The sequence below is a fragment of the Cavia porcellus genome, unplaced genomic scaffold, assembly GCF_034190915.1.
Source record: "Cavia porcellus strain 051 isolate PalLab524CR breed Dunkin Hartley unplaced genomic scaffold, mCavPor4.1 scaffold_33, whole genome shotgun sequence".
Lineage (NCBI taxonomy): Eukaryota > Metazoa > Chordata > Mammalia > Rodentia > Caviidae > Cavia > Cavia porcellus.
In genome coordinates, this window is record NW_026947516.1 from 4,648,684 (window position 1) to 4,662,721 (window position 14,038).

Consider the following 14,038-nt stretch of genomic DNA (forward strand, 5'->3'; position numbering starts at 1 on the left):
ATCACACATTTTGATGGGTTTTACTGTGGTTAATAATTTTTACTTAGAAAAATAGAATGGGGGTATCTAACATCTAACTAAAAATGCTGTTGTTTTTGTATGGTTTTGTTACTATATCATTCCCTGTCAGTATTTTCCATGACAAGGCAAACAGGAAGTGACACACTGCAGTTCGTGGGCTGACCCTTGCCCATTGGTGCTTTTGTAAATAAAGTTTTATTGAAACACAGCAACAACTCCACCAGTTTATGCCTTGCAGTTGGCAGCTTCTGTAGTATAACAGAAGCTAGTATAACAGACTTGAGCAGCTGAGAAAGAAAGCCTAGTTGGCCACTAAACTGGAAACACTACCTGATCTTCGTAGAGGAAATTTGCCAACCGCTGTACTAGGGTGTGTATGAGTTCTAAAATCCCCAGAACTTCTTTTTTTTTCCTTTTTTCTTTCCTTTATTTGTTTTATAGGTAAATCACATGCATACAGGTAGAGATTCCACATCCTGAGGGACGAGAATGTTAGAACACATCTCAAGAAAGAAAGTACCCTGTTGGCTCATATTTTCATTAAAAGCTTCCCATATATAGTTTTAAAAAACAGTAAAGGAAAACACATATGATTTGAAAGAATAGCTTATCTCTGGGAAATAAAGTGACAGATAAATCGCTGAAAATGCTTTGAGCTGTTATACGCTCTCTGCATTTTCCCCATAGGAATGGAAGTGTATAACTTCTGTGTTAGGTTTCCATTAGTTTAGCGACTATATGAGATAATCAACTTATAAAGGGAAAGAATTCATTTTAGCTCAGAGTTTTAGGATTCCAGTTCACGACTGGTGGATTCCGTGGCTGTGCACCTGGGGTAGAAATGGTTGGTGGAGGAAAACCTTTCACCCGGAAGTGAAACAGACACAGGAAGTGACCCAAGGGACATGTCAAAGCCACGCCCATAGTGACCTCATTTCCTCCCAGGAGACTCCACCTTTAAAGGCTCCACCCTTACACTAGCACAAATCTGGGGAGAAGCTTTTAATACTTAGGCATTGGAGGGGAATATTTGTAGCACCTTTGGTCCTACAAAATTGTAAACCTCTCCGAGGAGCATTCCATGTTAATCACTAGGCAATGGTTTTGGATCTTAGATGTAAATCAGCTTTTAATAAGCATCTTCAGTACTAAAATAATTCTACATATTTTCCCACAGGCATGAGAATAATTTCCAAGATTACAAGTATCACTCTTCACAAGGCTCTAGAAACTTTTCGAGCTGTTCTGTGTTTGCTAGAGAAGGAGCCAGAGTCAGATATATAGCTGACTTTATTGGTCCTGTCAGTGTATCACCTATGTAAAATTGTTTCCATAAGTCCATTAGAAGCTTTAAGAGGTGTTCACAAATAAATAATTATTTTTATTTATTTATTTATTTTTTATTGGTACCAGGGATCGAACTAATGACCACACGCTTGCAAGGTAGGCGCTTATGCCACTGAGCTAAATCCCCAGCCACAAATAAACAATTAAACAAATAATACATCAGTTACATAATGCATGTACAAAAATGTGTTAATACTGGGCACAGTCCCTATTACCAGAAAGAAAGCATATATATGTATTTCAAACAAATATGCTAATAAGTAATAATGAATCATGGAGCAATTGGGGTAATTTTAGCTTGATCATCTCCATTACAAATGTATGTATTAAGCAGGCATTAATATTCATAAGTTAATGATAAGAGGGATTTTAATAGACATTTGATTATGGGTTCTACTTCGTAAGTGCCTAAGTTAGGTCAGGTGCTTGCTTCCTGTACTTCAAATAAGGTTAATCAGGAGCTTTTCTGGAAGTACAGGTTTGTAATTTTTTTCTGCTAAAGGTTAGCTTTGTGGGATGTTCTTGTGTGTACTGTAACAATTGGCTAAATATGTTTGGAGGAGTCACTTGACCGGACATTATTTGCAAACACGAGAGCTTTCGGAGACTTTACCAAGCCAGTGTGTGCGCTGTAGAGGTGATAGAGCAAAAGCTTTTCTTAGGATGGCATCAAAATCACCTGGAAAGATTTAAAGTGTCACACCAGATGGTGGTAGTGGGACTGACATCCATTGGGTAGACGTGGAGGATGCTAGTAACCCCCCTACACTGGATCAGACAGCACTGCCTCCTGTGTCAGAGGATTCAGACCAAGCACAAATAGTGTCAAATTTGAGAAACCTTGGATTGAGCTTGGAGGGGATCTGAGCCCACTCTTGACATTTCTTACTTGGGCCTTTTCTTGGAAAGGGTTGACACATTTAGCAGAATCCTGAGACTGAGAAATGCTACTTAGGAAATATAAAAACATGAGGCAGGGATTTAGAGCCTAGGAGGTTTAGGCGCATGCATGGGTGATTCTCAGGGCCAGTATTAATGGGATTGAAGACATCCCATGAAGCCACTTAACACCTGACAATTGCTGGGCTCAGGCATTTGCAGTCACATCCGGTCACCAAAGGCTCAATGCAAATAATCTTAATTACTTAGCAACATTTTTATACTCTACCCGATATCCTGAAGATTTGAACGTATAGTAGATAGGTTCTGTGGAATTGGCAACTTTTCTCTAGGTCCCCACTAAAAGGTAGACATTTCTGAATCTTTGACATTGTTTCTGTATTTTATAGCTACTTCCTGTGGACGAGTTGCTTTATTGTTGAATAAATTGGCACTATTTCAGTTCAGGAGCTGAGGAGGATCCTTTCACAGGATTGATATTGTTACCTTGATTTGATGGAAGGTCCTAGCTAGCTTGAAGTCAGTAGTGACAATTAGGAGAATTCCTGGACTTCAGCGATTATGGAAGAGCTTGGAATTTTGTTACATGTTCTAACAGTACAAAGATGTCTGATGTCATCCCCCTCACATCAGCCTGATAGCAGCCACTGACAGAGAGAGGTGCTAGCTTCCCAGCTTTCAATCCAGGGTAATCACTAGCTAGCAAATATGGGTGCCTCTAAGCTACTAAATGTTGTAGTGATTTGTTAAATAGCAATGGAAAACTAATCTATTACATGTAATTGACCAGCATCTGATTTCTTTAAAGTGAACATAGAAATGAAGACACGTATAAACAATTTCAGCTTAGAGCCATAGATTTTTTTATGATTCTCATCTAAAGACTTTACTGTTACTTTTGTTGTATTGTTTTGGTACTAGGAATGGAACTCATGACCTTGCAATTTGCCAGGCAGGTGCTGTGACATTGAGCTGTATCCCAGCCAAGATTTTATAGTTATGTTGCTCATACCTAATTTAGTAGAAAGTGTTGCTTCTCTTTGTCTCTCTAAGAAATCCCATATCACGCTATCTTGAAAATAGTGTCATTTTTATTGATACACAAAAATACTATTCTTTTATAAAGTAGCTTTTGATTAATCTGAAAGATCAAATGGTGGTCTTTCCAGAGGATTCTAACTCTGATAAAACACGTTTAGGACCACGTTTCTCTGGTTAGGACTTCCCCTTACTTAAGAAGCCTGTCGTCCTCTGAGGATCTTAGGAACCAGACCCTCTCAGACTTCCATAGTGTTCTTTGAATAGTTGTTGTTTAGCTCATCGTAAGCTTTCCACGAGTATGAACTGAGAGATGAGAGTTGCTCAATTTGGCTGTTATCATGTTATCGGGTTTTTCTTTATGGTCCCCAGCAAGCAAGTGTTACTACTGCTCAGCAAACACGGTTTGACACTACGGGAAAATCTCCAGGTGCTACCTATGTGGTGGGCGGGAGAAAAAGAGAGGGAACATCTCCTGCAAGAAACCACCGAGTAAGGTCTGTCTAAATCGCCACACAGCAAAGCGGCACAGTTCGGTAACACCTACCATTCATCTCATATCTCCTGAGTCTGGGAAATAGGACCAGAATCACAAGCGGTTGTTACAAGAGCTGTGAATGTTTTCTCTGAGGTTGTTCTTGCATGTATCACACAGAGGCACACAAATCCTTGGAGCTGTATCAAAAGCAGCCATGGGAGGACAAAAAAGAAAAGAAAAGAAAAGAAAAGAAAAAGAAAAAATATTTGGACAATACTTTCCAGTTTCACAAAGTTCAAATGTACCCATTAACTGGATGGGGAAACAAAGTGCCTGGAGAGAGGATTCCAGAAACCCATTGCAGTTATGCTTCTTGTGACTTCTGAAGCAACAGGCTGAAGTTGGAGATTGAGCCCATGCATGTCCAGCCCAGAAAAAAACAGAGAGATCAAAACAAGCTATTTAAACAAATTGTTCCAGCACGAAGACGGCAAGGAGCCCAGGCCTGCCAAGCAATTGGTTGCTAGGCAGAGGAGCTGAAACTGACGTCTTTCCCAGGATATAAATAAAGGTGCTGTAGTGGTCCAGTAGTTCAGGATAAGGGCTCCACCTGACCCCGGCTTTGTCTCTTCTATTTTCCTCATCCTCTTGCACTAACCCCAAGAGCCTCAGGAGCCACATGCGTCACGGCAACAGGCCATGCTTCATTACTGCAGATTCCCTAGTGCTAGGGGTTCCTCTGTAGTCTCTCCTGAGTGAGCCCTTCCTTTGCTGAAGGCTCGTCTTATAATGCTTGCAGCTTGAATGCTGGCTCTGTTCATTCCTCTTCACCTGCTATTTCAAACCTTTCTGTAATCATTTGTGAAATGTTAACAAAACACTATTTGACTCAAAGGTGGCTGGCGGGATTCAGTGTAAGAACTCCTGTTTTGTGCTTAGCACAAGGCACGGCTTATGAATAGGGATAAGGAATGGAAGCTTTGCTTCCATTAATAACTGCTAACGCGGCTGAAAACCAGCAACACAGACAGTCAGTCTCCATCCGTCTTCCTCTAAAGTAGGCCCTTAAGGTGCCGGTGTAGTTTGCTTGTTTAATCAACCTGATTGGCGAGCAGTGAATGATTTCTCCACTTTGCACTTTTTGCTTGATATTTTAAGCAAAATATCAAGAATGCGTTTGCACATCTGTCTGATTATCTTCCTGGAATCCATTGCAGAAGGAAAATTGCTGAGTAAAAGGGCTCGAGAAATTAGCATTTTTTGAGCCATTTTTCCAGCTTTATGCTAATATATTTATTGACATCACGGTTTGCTTTACAATGGAGATAACTCTGAGAAACGTGGTGGTGGGCAGTTTTGCCACTGTTTGATCAGCATGGAGTATACATACATAGACAGCTATGGATTGGCCAGGTGGTTTAATCTTAAAGGGCCACCACTGTATGTGTGGTTTTTAAGAAACCAAAATATCATTGTACCATACATGATTCAATAGGAATAATATGCATCACCAGTATATTTCATTTCTTTCCATCTCCGTCGATAAAATAGATCTTTTCTTTAGTCCAAGTGCATGGGGAGACTTGAAAATTCAACTCCCATTAAATTGTAAATAAAAGATGCTCCTTCTTTGCCCTAGGGGGAATTTTTCTATTTATTTTTCCCTAGCATCCTAGTAATTCTTGTCTGACTAGGAGTTTGTCTATATCATATGGGATCTAAGTTGGCTTCCACCTGCCTTTGGAGATCTGCTTAACCATCATATACACGCTCACTTATTTTATGGGGGACTGTTTGTGATGGTTCTTCTGCAATATAGGCTGGCAGAATGCATCATCACAGACTGGGTGCTGGGATATCAGGATGCAGAAGAGATGTGTGTGCCCCAGCCTGGTCTCTCCTTACGTATTAGTCACCTATCTTTCATTGGAGTAAAATACCTGACACACACAATTTAAGCAGGAGAGGTTTGTTTTAGTGCATGGTTTCAGAGATTTCATTCCATGGTAGGCTGGCTCCAGGGCACAAACATGGCAGAGGTTATGGCAGAGGAAACATACTCACTTCATGGCAGCCAGGAACTAGAGACAGGTAAATAGCTAGGGAAAAGGGGGCCAGGGACTAACTATATTCTTCAAAGTCATGTCCCTATGACCCTCCCAGACTCATCCAGAAGCATGCTTTCCTAAAACTGCATGCACGTCTCAAACCAATCAAACTGATGATCAATTAATCATCACACTTCTGTTTGCAAAAATCCCCCGCCTGCCTGAGTAGCTGGAAGGCACGTAAGTGGCCCTGGGGTGTGTGAAATTCAGCATCATTTGTTTATAAGCCTGTTGCGGATAGCTACCAGCAGTTTCTCAGTTGTGTCTTGTGTGAAGATGTTTTTTTTTTTTTTTTCATATAAACATCAGGGCTGTTGACTGCTGATTGATCAAGATTATCACATCAATGGTGACTTCTACGATCTTCTATGAGTGAATGCCCACATCATGGCTCTAACACCTTGCATTAGGATCTTATTGAACTGAACACCAGCTTTTCTTCTGTCTCCTGTTCTCAGTTTGTCTGGCTATTGCCATGTACTACCTTGGTGCTAAACCCAAGCTGTGGACAATCAAGGAGAAACTAGCACAAATGAAGTTTAACCACTTCTTCATAAGTCCTATGGGATATCTCCTTCCTGTTAAGCAGTATTATAAGACACTCGTTAGAAACATCCATACACACACACACACATAGGCATTGGCACCTCCTTTCTTTATTGACAAAACTTGCCCCAGAAAGAATGGCTGTTACCAAGAAGTCAGTCAAATAACAAATGTTGGAGGGGCTGTAGGAAAAAAGGAATCTATTTCTTCTGTTGGCGGAAGCATAGACTGGTGCAGTTACTGTGGAAATCAGTGTGGTGATTCCTCAAAAAACTAGGATTAGAGGTCCCATTTGATCCAGCTAGTCCTCTTCTGGGTATCTTTCTGGAAGAATTAAAAACATCATACCACAGTGATGTATGTGCACCTATGTTTATAGCAGCACAATTTGTAATAGATAAATCTCTGGCAATTGGATTTATGCAAAGGTCTCTCAAGGTATCTGAGTTTCAATTTTCCAATGCATAAAATGATCTGAGCTTCTATTTATCTTAGGTAGTGCATTTGATTGACTGACAGATATATTTTATTTGAAAAAAATGGACTCCACAGCTGAAGAATAATAAAATAGTTAAGGACCATAAACTACTTTTATTTCTAGGCTAACTCCCAGTTGCATGAATTTAAGCAAAATTTTTAGTATAGTTCTAAAGTAAAGTTGGTTATATTTTATATTATCAACTGAACTCTGTTATTTTGAAGAAAGCATATCAATTAGGACAACATAATCAATTCCAATTATACTAATGAAAAATCATTTTATCTATTTTAATTTTTATCAATCAAGTCCACGAGAAAAGAATAAATGTAGTTAAATAACTCTTTCAGAGGCACAGAATAATTAGTAAGAAACAAGAAATTAAGACACTCAAAAGGAAAATGTAACAGTAATTGAAATATGAAATATGATTTAAAATATGAAATATATTAAAATATGAAATATGATTAAAATATGCAAGATGATTAAAATATGAAACACATGTTTTAAACATGGTTTTACCCTAGAGTAAAAAGTTGCCATGCACCTGATTGATATAGTGTGGCCCAAATTTATTTAAATAATGATATTTTAAAAATTTCACCCAGTGAGTTTTCAACCAAGATTGGTTCTGAATTCTTTTTTTGGTGGTGTGTTGGGCACCATGTATTTTTCCTCCACAATGAAGAATGCTAGCAATGGTGACAATATTTCTTTGGAGATCTGGGGCTGTTGTAGCTGCGTGGTACCCATAGGAATACTGCAGCCTAAAAATAAATGTTACTAGGAAAGCGTGGGGGAGAGAGAGTCTCTCCATGGGTGGAGCTTGGAGCTAGGACTTGGAAATGCTTCAGTATTTAGACGTGGAAGGGAAAACCCAGAGGGTAGGATTGTTGTATTTTAAAGAGATTAAGACAAAACAGGACATAACAGAGCAGATCAGAACAGAACAATGTAAGCAATACAGTATTTGACCAAAAGACAACCTGTAATTAACAGTAACTACCATAATGTCTCTTTCTTTGAAATAGTTGAGAATAACCTCATATACAGTAGTATCACACATAATAAAATAGTATAAAGACATTCAAAAGAATGAGAGTGTTACAGGGCTTTCAGAATGAAATAACAGAAAACAAACAATGCCTACTATATTATCTCATTTCCCATAGAACATTTGTTTATACTTTCACACATAAAACAATCCAATAAGGTACAGCATGATACGACCAATGGAAACAGAAGAGCAAGAGCATGGTGGGACTTCAGAGTAAGATGATATTATATCAGTACTGGCTATTATAAGGACTTGTTTCCCTCAAATTAGCTGTTCATACCATCACAGGTAATAAAATCAAAAAACCAGGACAAACACATTACACCTGCAATCATTATAAGGCATCAAAACAGTGTAATGGGGAATCATGATTACCCTAAACTCTTATGTACTCTTAACTATTTCTTATACTTGGGAGACTATATGGTATTTATAAATGTGAGTTTGATTTATTTCACTTATGAGTTTGGCTCAAGTTGCGCCCATTTATTAGTAAATATCTCAATGTGATCATTCTTTATAGTTGAGTAGTACTCCATTGTATAAAAATACCACAACTTTTTTATCCATTCCTCAGTTGATGGACACGTAGATTGTTTCCAAGATCTGGCAATTACAAATTGTGCTGCTATAAACATAGGTGCACATATATCACTGTGGTGTGATGCTTTCAGTTCTTCTGGGAATATGCCTAGAAGTGGAATAGCTGGAACAAATGGGACTTCCAATCCCAGCTTTCTGAGAAATCTCCAGACTGACCTCCACAATGGCTGCCCCAGTCTACACTCCCACCAGCAGTGCAGGAGAGTTCCTTTAGAGGGTCGGATTGAAGACGTAGACACTGAATGAGGTAAGACACGTGGGCACTGTTGAGGGAGCATCTGCTTACTGCAAAGCACAGCTATTAAGATGGGGTGCTGTTGTTGTGACCGCCTGCTTTTCAGCAAATCTCCTCATTCTCCATAATGACTGTGACATTATGACACCTACTGCTTGTTTTTAGGAGAGTTCGGTCTCACTACTGCACTGTTTCTGTTATGGAAGGTTTTCTGGAACAGGGACCGGCACCAGGATACACTGGAGGTGTGTGGAATGAGGTGTAAGTATCGATCCAGGGTGCCCCAGACCTTGATTTAACCAAAAACAATTCTTAACACCCTGTAACAGAAAGAGAAGCCTTCTGAAATTCCCCTGGCAAGCATTGGCAGCTTTCGTTTTGTTTCTAAAGACATGAATGCTATCTTATCAAAAACACCTTTGTTTGCAAACAACAGGAAACCTCTTACATAAGCCCGACAAGATCCACAGAATTTATTACAAGAATTCCACAGCCTCCTTCTAAAAACCCAGGAGGGGATGCATAACAAGGTCTCTCGTGGCCTGCAACACGGTTCTGCTAAGATATTAGAAAATGCCTCTCTTTCTTCCTCTCCTCTCCTCTCCTCCCCTCCCCTCCCCTCCCCTCCCCTGTCCTCTCCTCCACTCTCCTCTCCTCTCCTGTCCTCCCTTCTCCTCTCCTTTCCTCTCCCCTCCTCTCCTCTCCCCTCCTCTCCTCTCCTCTCCTCTCCTCTCCCCTCCCATCCTCTCCTCTCCTCTCCCCTCCCCTCCCCTCCTCTCCCCTCCTCTCCTCTCCCCTCCTCTCCTCTCCTCTCCCCTCCCATCCTCTCCTCTCCTCTCCCCTCCCCTCCCCTCCTCTCCTCTCCTCTCCCCTCCCCTCCCCTCCCCTCCTCTCCTCTCCTCTCCCCTCCCCTCCCCTCCTCTCCTCTCCCCTCCCCTCCCCTCCTCTCTCCCCTCCCCTCCTCTCCTCTCCTCTCTCCCCTCCTCTCCCCTCCTCTCCCCTCCCCTCCTCTCCCCTCCTCTCCTCTCCTCTCCTCTCTTCTCCCCTCCCTCCCCTCCTCTCCTCTCCCCTCCCCTCCCCTCCTCTCCTCTCCTCTCCCCTCCCCTCCTCTCCTCTCCTCTCCCCTCCCCTCCCCTCCCCTCCCCTCCCCTCCTCCCCTCTCCTATCCTCTCCCCTCCCCTTCCCTCCCCTCCCCTCCTCTCCCCTCCTCTCCTCTCCTCTCCTCTCCCCTCCTCTCCTCTCCTCTCCTCTCCCCTCCTCTCCTCTCCTCTCCTCTCCCCTCCCCTCCTCTCCTCTCCTCTCCCCTCCCCTCCCCTCCTCTCCTCTCCTCTCCCCTCCTCTCCTCTCTCCCCTCTCCCCTCCTCTCCTCTCCTCTCCTCTCCCCTCCTCTCCTCTCCTCTCCCCTCCCCTTCCCTCCCCTCCCCTCCTCTCCCCTCCTCTCCTCTCCTCTCCTCTCCGCTCCTCTCCTCTCCTCTCCTCTCCCCTCCTCTCCTCTCCTCTCCTCTCTTCTCCCCTCCCTCCCCTCCTCTCCTCTCCCCTCCCCTCCCCTCCTCTCCTCTCCTCTCCCCTGCCCTCCTCTCCTCTCCTCTCCCCTCCCCTCCCCTCCCCTCCCCTCCCCTCCTCCCCTCTCCTATCCTCTCCCCTCCCCTTCCCTCCCCTCCCCTCCTCTCCCCTCCTCTCCTCTCCTCTCCTCTCCCCTCCTCTCCTCTCCTCTCCTCTCCCCTCCTCTCCTCTCCTCTCCTCTCTTCTCCCCTCCCTCCCCTCCTCTCCTCTCCCCTCCCCTCCCCTCCCCTCCCCTTCTCTCCTCTCCTCTCCTCTCCTCTCCTCTCCTCTCCTCTCCTCTCCCCTCCCCTCCTCTCCTGTCCTCTCCTCTCCTCCCTTCTCCTCTCTTCTCCTCTCCTCTCCCCTCCTCTCTTCTCCTCTCCTCTCCTCCCTTCTCCTCTCCTCTCCTCTCCCCTCCCCTCTCCTCTCCTCTCCTGTTCCTCTCCTCTCCTCTTCCCTCCCCTCCCCTCACCTCCCCTCTCCTCTCCTCCCCTCCCCTCCCCTCTCCTCCCCTCTCCTTTCCTCTTTCTGTCTCTGTTTTCCTCCCTTTTCCTCCATGTCTCGCTCTCCCTTACAGCAAAATGAAAAAGTGTACTTCACTGAAATCCACGCATTGTTTCTCAAACACATTTTCTTCTAGCCCTGCTCACTGTCTTGCAGCCCTCTCCTCACTCTGTAAATTGCAGGCAGCAGATATGCAAACTTCCATGTTTAACTGATTCCAAAAAAAAGAAGAAGAAGAAGAAGTTGAGCAGATTCATCTCCTTTTGCAATTCGTTCCTTTTCTCCCTGTGATTTGTGCACCACCCGCCATTTTGAAAAAGTTATGATGTTGGTTGTCTCACTGATTAGTGAGCAAAATACCATCTTTAACATGCATTCTTTTTTATATGCATAAAACTCATGTTTTTTTTATTGTGAAGCATATCTTTCCCCAGTATTGTTTTTATATGAACATTTTAATACATACTTATAGAGTGGTTATGTTCCGTGTGCACATGCATAATATTTTAACTTGTCTTTTCCACCCCCTTCTTCTCCCCTCCCACCTTCCCACATCTTTGGTTCCCTTTCATTTTCTCTAATTCCAGATGTCCTGGGAACATGATTGTCTTCTACATGTCCAGGTGCCCTTGCTCCCAGGGAGTGCTCTATCTAATTCCCTTCTCAGTTTCTGTCACAGAGAAGTCCTCCTGTGTCATTCTGTCTTTGCTGGAGGACCATCTCCAGAAGAGACTCCCCAATGCCGATATGTTTGTTGGTTCCAGTGAGCTAGCTATGCTGGGATATTGGGAAAGATTTGCTCACAAGGGCATAGGTGATTGTGTCTGCGTATATGTGCACTCCTAATGAATGGAAATGGTTGTTATGCAGTATGAATAGCGGAGTTGACTTCCCCAAACACAAAGGTTGGAAAAATAACTACATTCCTTGTAGACCTGGTGTATCCATGAAGCGAAAGAGAGCTCGAAGCAGGACTCAAGGGCACTCATTTACCAATCTCATAAAACATTATTAAATTTTTGTTGCTAAAGGCTCTAGTGTAGATGAAAGGAATGTAAAGCAGACATATTAGTCACTGTGAATCAAATTAGGGTGTAATAAATGTCAGTGGGAATCTAAAAGAGGAGACAGTGATTTCCTTAGTGAGGAAGTTGCAACAAGCTTTATGATATAAGTGGCACTGACTGGGAGCATTAATAGATGACTATAGTGGAACATGTGGGCCAGGCTTGGATGGTGATGGTAGTCCAGAAAGGACAGGTCGCAGGGTTCTGTATGTCCTTTTGGTCAGGAACAACCTCAACCAGGGGCAAGGAATCTATGGCATACATGCTACAGTGAGCCATCTATGTCACTTAAAAGTTCATGCTCACTGACCTAAGGCAATGATCAGAAGCAAGGAATTATTGGTTAAGTGTGAGTGTGAGGGTGAGCGTTTGTTAGTGGTTTCATGGTATTGGTTCCACTCCATACACCGTGTACACTGTGATGTTCTAAGATAAAGGCTGTGATATAGTGACTCCAAAGCCACATGTGATTCTGCTGAGGTCTCACAGCCAGGTTTGGTGAGTGAACATTTGGCCACTCAGCCAAGTTGGCAAGTACCAGAACCTAAACCAAGTTAGCAAGAGCAAACATAATTCATTTTTCTTAGACAGACAGAGGGGAAGCTCGTGGAAAGACGAGAAGCAGAAGCTGAATGTCTTGGTTACTTTTCTCACCAAATACGTGGCACCCAAAATTGAAGGAGAGAAGGTTTACTTTGTGATTGCAGTTGCTACAGGCTCCAGTCCATAGTCAGCTGGCTCCAAGGCAGGACGGCATGGCGGAGGGGCATCACAGAGAAGAAACAGTTCATGGAGGGAAGAAGGCAGCAAAGCAAGCAAGTAGCCAAGAAGCAGCGATAACCAACCACAGCAGCCCTTCTTTTATCCCGCGTATTCTATCCAGGCTGCACACCCTGGATAGAAGGGAGGGTAGCACTGTCACCCAGGGTGGGCTCTCCTTTTATCCACAGCCTGAACTGTGCAGAACCAATCAATGGAATAATGTAGTAAGCACACACTCTTGATGCAAGCATCACACACATTTTAGAGCCAGGTAAAAAAAAAAAAAAAAAAAAAAAAAAAAAAACCTCACCTATGATCACTTTAGACTCTGGGGGGACCCCAACCACAACTCACAAGAGTGAGAGACTGTCACTGAGCCTGACCCTCTGGAAAAAAGTATGTTTCGTTAAAAATCTGTGCATTTCCTGTTGAGTATCTGGCTCTGAAACAGTTCATTGTTTTTGAGATATTTTGAGTTATTTTTAGACTGTAGGTAGTTGGTGAATGTGGATACAGTCAGACTGTGGAGCTGGGTGGGCTTTGGTTCACTGAATCAGGTCAGGGGCTGGGATGATGTTTCCTGCGATTGGCAATTCAGTTCTTTCTCTCCTTACACTGTCTGCACGTTTCCTTTCACTAGATGATCACATCTGTCTGCTTTCCTCATCAATCATCCAAAATCTTTAATGCATATTCATTTTATGTCTGTTAGACAGACATGAGGTTACCTTTCTCCACAAAACAATTTTAATGAGACTATTTCAGTCTCTCTCCATCTAACCCCCAAGATTCTGTCGCCTCTTTCAAAATATAAGATCATGTTAAAAAAAAAAAAAAAGAATACTTCTAAGTCATTTGAAGACTAAAGCCTTACCCAAAAAAGCCACAGCCTGAGTAGCCATTTTAATTTAATTTAATTTTATATTTTATTATATTTTATTTGCCATACCCATGGTCCAGTCCACTGGTGGGGCATTGACTCATGCCTTGTGTTGGGGAAGAAGTTTAAGACAAAGCTGATCATCCTTGAATATTTTCTTTGAGAGGTACACAGGATACACTGGACAAAGCCAGCTCTTGACTGACCCCAGTACACCTGTAAGATCTGACTTATTGCATTAAGGTAGGTGAGACTCTAAGTTATAAGAGACACAAGGCAATGTTCGATATACGAAAATGTAGGACTCATTTCAACTTAGGGCATGCTGGTACTTCCCCCCACAAGGATTCTGAATCTGAGATCTAATCTGTTACACAGTAGAGGGAGGTAATATTTAGGAGAAATGTATTTGTGGCTTTTTCTATTTCCAGAACCATGGTTCTTTTAACTATAGGAGTTCCTTGCTTTGGGT